Below are 8,973 nucleotides of genomic sequence, written 5' to 3' on the forward strand. Positions count from 1 at the left end.
TTCAAAGGGAGCAGACTGGGGAGCTCAAAGAAAAAGAGACAGGTCCCAGGGAACCACAGGTGACACAATTGGTGGTTGAACATGGAGAACTCCCTGGAAGAAGGTTCTCACATCAGGCAACAGTGCTATCTGTCTCTGGAAAATAACTGACAAGGCAAAAAACCCGGACCTTCAAGGAAGAGAGTCGGAGACCCAAATTGAGACCTGTCTGCAGAAAGGAAAGTACACAGGAGAGGCGAAAAGACCTTGAGGTTAAAACCCCTAGTTGCACACCAAGCAAAATAGGTGTGCCAAAGTCCAATGGAACCACCATGGCATCTACAGTTGGCTTTCCTGAAGTGTCCAATGACCCTGGAAAGTTTGATGATATATCACCGCCCACCATCACTGAAGACTTTAGTCAATCGTGAGAAAGACTCAGTCCTGGATCCAAAAGGGGTGGCCCTTGTCTAGGTGTGAGCGCTGGAGCCAACACAGAAAGGAGAAACAAACTTTTTGGGGAAGAATGAGCATCTGCGCCTTGAGGTTCAGGTGAAACTTGTTCCACCATCTCAGAATGACCAGTTGAAGAGGCCAGGAGTGGAACTGTCCGTAATCCACTATGTCGAATGAGACCCCAGGATCTGCATGCAGGAATGTATGGACACTCGACAGTGGCTCAGAAAGGTGCAGATCGTGGATTGCAAATCCAATATCTTGTCCACTGGGAGGAAGATTTGTTGAGAATCCAAAAGTGTTCCTAAGTGGAGCATCTCCTTAGAAGAAGTTAACATGGATTATTTTCCACCAATTGATTATCCATCCTTGTGACTGATGAAGCTCTACAGTCTGGTGGATGTAATCCCCGAGGGCCATCTGAGACTGGGCCAGTAGAAGTAGGTCATCCAGGTAAGGTAAAATCCAAACACCCCTGTGGCAAAGATGTACCACCATGACCATCATGACCTTTGTGAACACACGAGGGGCCATAGACTTTCCAAAAAGTAACACCTGAAACTAATTATGGTTGTTTCTTACCAGAAACCTGAGGATGCATTAGTAGCTGGCTCAGATGGGAATATATAAATAGGCATCCTGGATATCCACCGACACCATAAAGTACCACAGCTCCAGGACCAGAATGATGGAACAAAGGGACTCCATGTGGAACCTAGGTATCCGGAAGAACCTGTTGAGATGTCTTAAATTGAGAATGGGCTGAAATGAGCCATCCGGCTTGTGGACTAGAAAAAGATTGGTGTAGAAACCCAATCCTCTCTTAGACGGGGGAGTGGGAATGATGCCTTTGGAGACCAGGAGAGATTGTGTAGACTTCTTGAGAGCTTCTGCTTTTCCTGGCTGTGCAGAAAGACTGGTGGAAAAGAACCAGGGCAATGGATGCTATTGAAATGTGACAGCATAGCCCTGAGACACTACACCTCTGACCCAGACGCCTGTCGTGGTCTGCATCCACACTGCTGAAAAAAGTAAATGGCAGCCTCCCACCACAGGGCCCCCACCACATCATGTGGCTGGCTTGTCTGCTGGCTTGGCAGCCGAATGTCTGGTGGACCAAGGATGCTTACCTTGGGGCTTGGAGCCTTTTACCTTTTGAAGCAGGACCCTGGCTTCTGGGAAATGGCTGACCTCTGGCTTTACCCTGAGGATGAAAGCAATGAGAAACTGATGTCCTAGGTGTGGGTGGAACCACAGAAGTCAAGATAGCAGACTTAGATGCTGTCAGTGAAGCCACGATTTTGTCCAATTGAGGTCTAAACACAATGTCTCCTGAATAAGGAAGAGCTTCTAGAGTATTTTAGATTGTGTGTTTGCCCTCCAAGTGCACAACTAGAGTGCTCTTCTGGTTGCAATTGCAGAGGCCAACACCTTAAAGGTCAAAATCTCAGATTCTATGGCCGCTTTGGAGACGTAGGAACCTGTTTCCTTAACATGGCCCTCCAAAGACACCAGGACTCCCCTACAAGTACCCTAGATAAGCCTGTCCTCTAAAGCATCCGCCCAGCGGCTGACAGCTTTGGTCACCCAAGTAGACACAAGGGCTGGACAAGCAAGGGCACCCACATTAACATAAATGGTCTTCAGGAAATGTTCTAGCTTTCTATCTGTAGGGACTTTGAGTGAAGCAGTGTTAGGAATAGGAAGAATAGACAACATAATTAAATGGGTAATATGGGTGGGAGGAGACTCCCACTTAACCCTATCCACTGTTGGGAGAGGGTAAAAGGTAGCAATGTGCTTAGAAACCTGAAGGCGTCTATTGGGGTGAGTCCACATCTCTGCTAGGAAGTCTTCCAGCTGAGCTGAAGAAGGAAATTCAGTTACTGCCTTCTCCTGCCTCTTAAAAACTGGTGGCTTGGATCTAGGATGCTGCTCAGAATCCTTAACTAAGAGAATAGATTTTACTGCTCTGATTAGAGTCTTTAAATCTACTGGAGATATAGCCTCCTCTGGGACTGAAGAAGTCTCAACTTCAAAGGTAATAGAAGCACTAGCTTCCCTGTCCGAGGAAACCTTCAACTGAACCTCCACTCAGATAGTGGCGTAGAGCTCTCTTGTGCAGTAGGCCTGCATCTAGGAGCTCTATACTTATCTAGCATCTGCTGAAAAGATGCTGACAACTGAGCTAGTCCCTGTATGGACTGAGAAAATTATTGCATCCAAGGTGGCTCTACCATAGGAATGCACAGAGCTTGAGACAGGGGGCACTGGAGCTGCCAGCCTGTCTACTAACTGCAACATTACCTGTGTTAACGTGGACACCCAAGCCAGTTCCTGACCGGATTCAGTCATCTCTTGTTGCAGTGCCGTAAAACAACAGACACAAAGGTCATTTGGCTCTGGGTCCTGAGGAGAGATGACATTAACACATTTCATACAAGTGCATAGCACTGTAGTACCTACCTACTTGGGAGTTTTATTTCTGGACACATCCCCACACACAAAGTCTATCTATGGTGCTCAGTAGGTAGGAAAAAAAGGAAATGCTATGTATATATTAAATATACTGAGATTTGAACTCCACCAACTGCAAAGGATGTTCCCCAGGTGACCATCAGTAGGTACCCAGACACGAAAATAAAAATACTCACCTGCACACAGACCACTCAATGCTATAAAATTGTGGGCAATAGTGCTCAACTATCCAGCTAAATTAGCAGGAAGGAGCTAAATATGTGTAACCTGGTTAGGAGCAGGGTGTAAGAAGTCTGGAGCCCAGCTTCTCTCCACGTGCTGTGCTGAGGCAGGCTGTAGGAGAAAATGGCAGCCCAGCATCTCAGGGGAGGAGGACAGAGGGGAGGTTCTTGTCTGGGGCTTGCTGTCTGCAAAGAGCAAGCGCGACCCAGGGTTCGGGACGGGGCTTACAGTTAGCACCCAACCCCCCCATCTGGCTGGACCCCCATGGCTAATGACAACTGCTGCTAGTAAGCAGCACCTTGTTCCAAATGAATGCCCTGATGGTCTAGTGGACCGGGAGACCCCACTGCCAGTACCACCTGTGGTCTACTGCACCAGCAGTAACAAGCCACGAACATGCAACTCCCTGCATGTAGGGAGCTGCACTAACCTTGTACCCACTCTGCGCTGGCTGCGGCTCCAGACGGCTGAAGTCACTGACCCAGTCGCCAGTGCTGAGGCCACCGGCGCTGGGGCAGTTGAGCAACAGTGGGAGCGTCCTATAGGATGCCTCTGACTGCCCACTCATAGTAAAAAAGTAAAAAATCAAATAAAATCAAATAAATTAAATGAAACTGCAAGGGACCACCTAAAGCAGCCCCCCCCAAAAAAGGTGCCCAGCTCCTGCCAGCACCAAACTCAAAATGGCTGCAGGGGGCTGGGGGTGTAATATAGAGAGGGAGCCTGGGCTTGTGGGTATTTTCATTTAACTGTTTGGTGCCCAGACTCTCCTCTCCAGGCTATACCCAGGGTTATCCCTGTGCCCCCTAGTGGAGGAAGAAGAAATAAACATGGCACAGAACTGAATGCATATGTGGTTGTAAGTCATGTTCAATATAGCTTATCATCTGTGATAGACAAGTATTGTACTTGAACGATCATCAAAAACTTTACACTAGAAGCTCTTTGTTCTTCCCAAATTGAGTTAAGGTTTTCAATTAAACAGTAAATAGTCTTAAACTCCACATTTTCTGCTAAGAAAGCATGTTTATTCATGACTTTATGTATTAAGTTACCTTTTTCAATATAACATTCTCAGCATATTTGGAATGCCTTAAACCCATCAAGATTTTACACAGACATTGCTATGCTTCTTTTACATGCTTACATTTTAATACATGATTGACTCACTGACACTAAGCTCAAATTTTGCAGTCAGTCAACATTAGGTGAACATAGTCCTTAAGGCAGAAACCCATGAACACATGTCTTCATAACACCGCGTTGGAGCAAGATCTGTTTGTCAATGCTGGAAAAAGGACTGCTACAAAAAAAATAACTGCATGTACAGGCCCAAGCATGAGCTGCGTAATTTACATGAATCCAATTTTTATATGTGTTATATGATTTGTTAAATTGGATATAAAGGACAAATGAGTCCAAATTGAAGTTTTCATATATTGAGTAGGGATGTGCGCCGACCCCCGTGTTTTGGGTTTGGGTCTGTATCTCCTTGTGTTTTGGATCTGGATTTGGTTTTGCCAAAACCGCCCCTTGCGTGTTTTGGTTTTGGATCTGTATTTAAAAAAAAAAAAAAAGATAAAATCTCCAAAAATAATAATAATAATTTGACGTTTTTTTTGTTCCTACAGAATTATTAACCTCGATAACATCATTAATTTCCACTCGTTTCCAGTCAATTATGACCACCTTAAAGCTCACAATATTGTTTTCATCCGCTAAGCGGCAGCAATAGGTGGCACAAACACGTGGCAGTTTACCTTCCAACATGGCACATCAGGAAACAAATGTTTTTATTATTCAAGAGGCCTGGGGGAGTTGAAATATGTATGTACTTGAAGGCAGGGACAAGAAGGGTTGATTGGTAGTAAATTTTATTTAATTTTTTTATTCCAAATCAAATTTATGAGGAAGGAGGGGAGGAGAGGAGCGGAGGCATTTACAAAAAATATTTTACTCATTCACATCAGTCCTTGCCCCAGAAGAATCCTTGAGTGTTATGTCTGCTGCTGCTGGGAGTGGATTTTCATCCCAGAAGGGGACCAGGAAGACTACTAGTAGTGCTTTCAAAAACAATTGACTGTTAAACAATCCTTTGCAAAGATTCCACTTCACTAGAAAAGCATTTCCCAACCTGTACATGGACATTAAAAAAACGTAATTAGTGGCCTCAAAAATGCCGTTGTACCCACTGTCCACTTAACCACATTTATGTGGACAAGCCGAACATAGCAAATGTAAGATTTAAGGTTTAAGTCTTACATTGTGTCTTTCTTGAAAATCCTTGAGCGCTATGCCTGCTGATGATGATAGGGGATGATTCTGGTTCCCAGAAGGGATAAAGACGTTGTGTCTTTCTTCCCAATGGACACAGATCTGAAGAGATGCAAAGAGCTGTTGGTAATCAAATTGTCAGCTCAAGTGGCACGTGATGCAACAATGGCTTCTCCTTTAGGTTCTCCAGCAAGTGCATCTGTCGAGAAAAAACTAAACTTTCCCAAAACACCCACTGGTTATGCAGATGAGTCAACACAACCAAGTCTAAAAGAATTGCCTACAATTAATGAGACCTCTATCATGACTCCATCTGATAGGGTCATCATTCAAAGAATGGTTGAGGACTATTTAAAAAATTTTAATGATAGCATCCAAATAGGCATGTCAGACAGTCTGTTTGACTACTGGCAGGAAAAAAAAGATAATTTGGAGGCCCTTGCTCTACTTGAGCTGCCCACCAGTGTGTACTCAGAGTTTTCAGCACAGTCAGGAACCTTGCTACTTCTCCAAAATATGAAAACGATAATGTTCATCAAAATGAACTATAAATTCTACGAGAAAGACCTTTACTGCCAATTATGTTCAAAAATTACAGAGGCACCTGTAATGGTGGGTTCCAGTGGGGACAAATTAATATTGTGTGAAGATGCTGTATACACTAATGAGGGTGAGGAATCAGATGATGATGATGATGATGGGGACAACATCTTGCCTCTGTAAAGCCAGTTTATGCATGTAGAGATAATTGCCAGCAATGTCAGCTGCCCATTGGTAGCTTGTTTTGTGGGGGCCCAAACAAACCAAACGCTTCATGATTGAGGATATTGTTGATGAAAGTGTTGGTGGTGAAGATGGCAGGTGATTGGATCTAGCAGAGAGAAGGGAGATAGCTGACGCTGGACTGCTTGTTGTTACTTTTTTAGCCAAAGTTTCTGAATTTTGCAATTTAGATGGTTAAGGTCTCTACCTCTACTAATTTTGGCTTTACAAATGGTACAGATGCCTTTACAGCTGTTGTTAGGATTTGGGTTCAAATAATTCCACACCCAAGATGTGGCTTTTCTGGTCTTATGCCCAGGGGTCACCCCAGCCTTTAAGCCCAGTTTATATCATTACCCCAGCTTATATTATCACCCCAGATTTTACCAGCACCCAAGCCTATATCGTCATCCCATCCTGTGTTGTGTATAAATTACAGCTGCGCTCCCTGTTAGATTGGGTTTCATTGTCCACTTTAGTGGATGTGAGCTCCATTTTAGTCCATATCACCACACCCCCTAAACATCTTCTGACCTGGGCTACAGGAGAAGCAGCTGCACTCTGGAATATGGTTGCATGGAGTTGCCCCTCTGACTCACTGAATTTCAGGTAGAGGGGCCAAGGGTAGGGAGTAAGGACACTATATCAGAGAATGCAGTTTTAGCTGCTTTATTCCATTTTTTAAACCATATCCTCTAATTTCACCTTTTGAAAATATGTTTATGTGAATCTGAGCTGAGGCATTTGAGATGTCTTTATGTTTTATATATTATGCACATTATTTAGCACTTTGTTGTGGTCTTGTAGTCGGCGTGTAGACTAATCATTTGTTCATAATTGAGGAAAGAAGTGCAAAGTTGCATTTTTTTATTACTTTGTGTTATTAAATTGCAAAATTGTGAAGTTTCCACTTACAGTGTCACAAATGAATTTAATACGTGTTGAATGTTACACTGCGGTTCCACTTACAGTGTCACAAGATTTTTTTATGAATAAGAAAAGAATAACACTGCGCTACCACTTACAGTGTCACAAGATTTTTTTATGAATAAGAAAAGCATAACAACATGAATAACTACACTGGGGAAGAGCACCCCTGGGCGGGGCATTAGCCCCTTGATGGACAACACAGACAGCAACACTTCTTTATGGACAACAAAGTACCCCTGCCGAGTGCGGACAGACCATCTGCAGAGTCACAAATACGTGGGTGATAAACTGCGGCAGTGTCACCATACAATAATAGCGCAGCTAAGTTGCTAACTCACACACACAAAAAAACTTATTTTTTTTACACTTGGGAAGGGCACCCCTAATTCACAGAACCCCCCCCCCTGGACATCACAGCACACTTTTATAGACTGCAGCCCTAGCCTGATGGACAAGACAAAAACACAGCAGCAGCCACAGTTAATTGACAGGACAAGTGACACAGCAGCTGCAGCACCCACTGAAGGAAGCCCCCCTTTATATACTGCAGCCTAAGCCACTTTATGGACAACACAGCAGCAGCCTCCAGGCCAAGACCCTGACTGGACACACACACTGACTGACTGATATTGACTACGTCTGCTAGCTTCTCTCTCCACAGCCGGAGTGAAAATGGCGCCAGTAGTGGGGACCTTTATATAATCCAAAACCAGAGAGAATCCGACAGCGGGAGGATGACGTTTTGCCTCGTTTTCAGATCCAAACGGGAAAACCCGAACCTAGCTCAATTCTCACCTTGGATCTGAAGTTCGGGTGGGTCCGGTTCTCAGAGAAGCGGACCCGCTCATCTCTAATATTGAGTATGCAGTGGAATTGCAGTGTTAATGTCACCTTTGCCATTCTCTGTAGATTCATTAATATTCCTTTAAGGCCTCACGAAAAATATGTATACATTTCACCGTGAATTTCTGTATTTTTACTTTTACAGAAGTAGGTGAAAATTTATCTTTTCACCTATTTTAGGAATGATGAATGAGCCCCTAAATGTAAAGTTTTTATGTTATCTTCTCTTCCACCATAGACAATGACATTCACATCGAACTGTCTGCAATCAATATACAAATTTGCCTAATAGCATGTAACAATACCTAACTCTAAACTTGTAATAACGTTAACAGCTGAGCTTATATATTTGAATTTACATAAATGCACAGATCATTTCTGTTACCTTAGAGACCAGAAGCCAATCACGCACATTTTGGTTCACCTAACGTGTATTTTCCACAAGTCATTCAAGCATTTCTGTCAGCATCAGCCCCTCAAAATAATTTTTTTGATGTTTTATAATCTCTTCCCTGGTTTTTCGTAAGTACTTTTTGCTGAGACTTTGAAATGTATGGTAATTAACTTGTCTAATAAAGTAGGTGAAGCCATAAGGGCATACATGGGGAAGAATTGTTCCTAGCTCGCCACATTTCTTGTCACTAACCTTATTAAAGGATAGCACAAATCAACCCCCCTGATCTATATCTTAATAGATAGAATGTAAATATCTTTATAAATTAACTTCTACCATACTATATGAACTTTTACATATAGTAATGTATTTGTGAATTTTCTACAGTTTTGGATTTCTTAGTATTTTACATTTACTGTCCCTTTAAGTTTAAACTGAATTGAATATGCTTGAATATAGAAACAAGACAGGGCCTGCAGTGTACAAATTTCCATTGCTGGTCTGCTGGTACATATGTATTTCAGTAATGCCTAAACCATGGAAAGTCTGCTTTTTCTGCAAACACATAGAGAGGAGTACTTAAAGTTAATCACTATCAATCACTAAATTATTTGACATGAAAAGCGAACAACGGT

This window comes from Taudactylus pleione, unplaced genomic scaffold (assembly GCF_031769625.1).
Source record: "Taudactylus pleione unplaced genomic scaffold, aTauple2 ptg000116l, whole genome shotgun sequence".
Taxonomy (NCBI): Eukaryota; Metazoa; Chordata; class Amphibia; order Anura; family Myobatrachidae; genus Taudactylus; species Taudactylus pleione.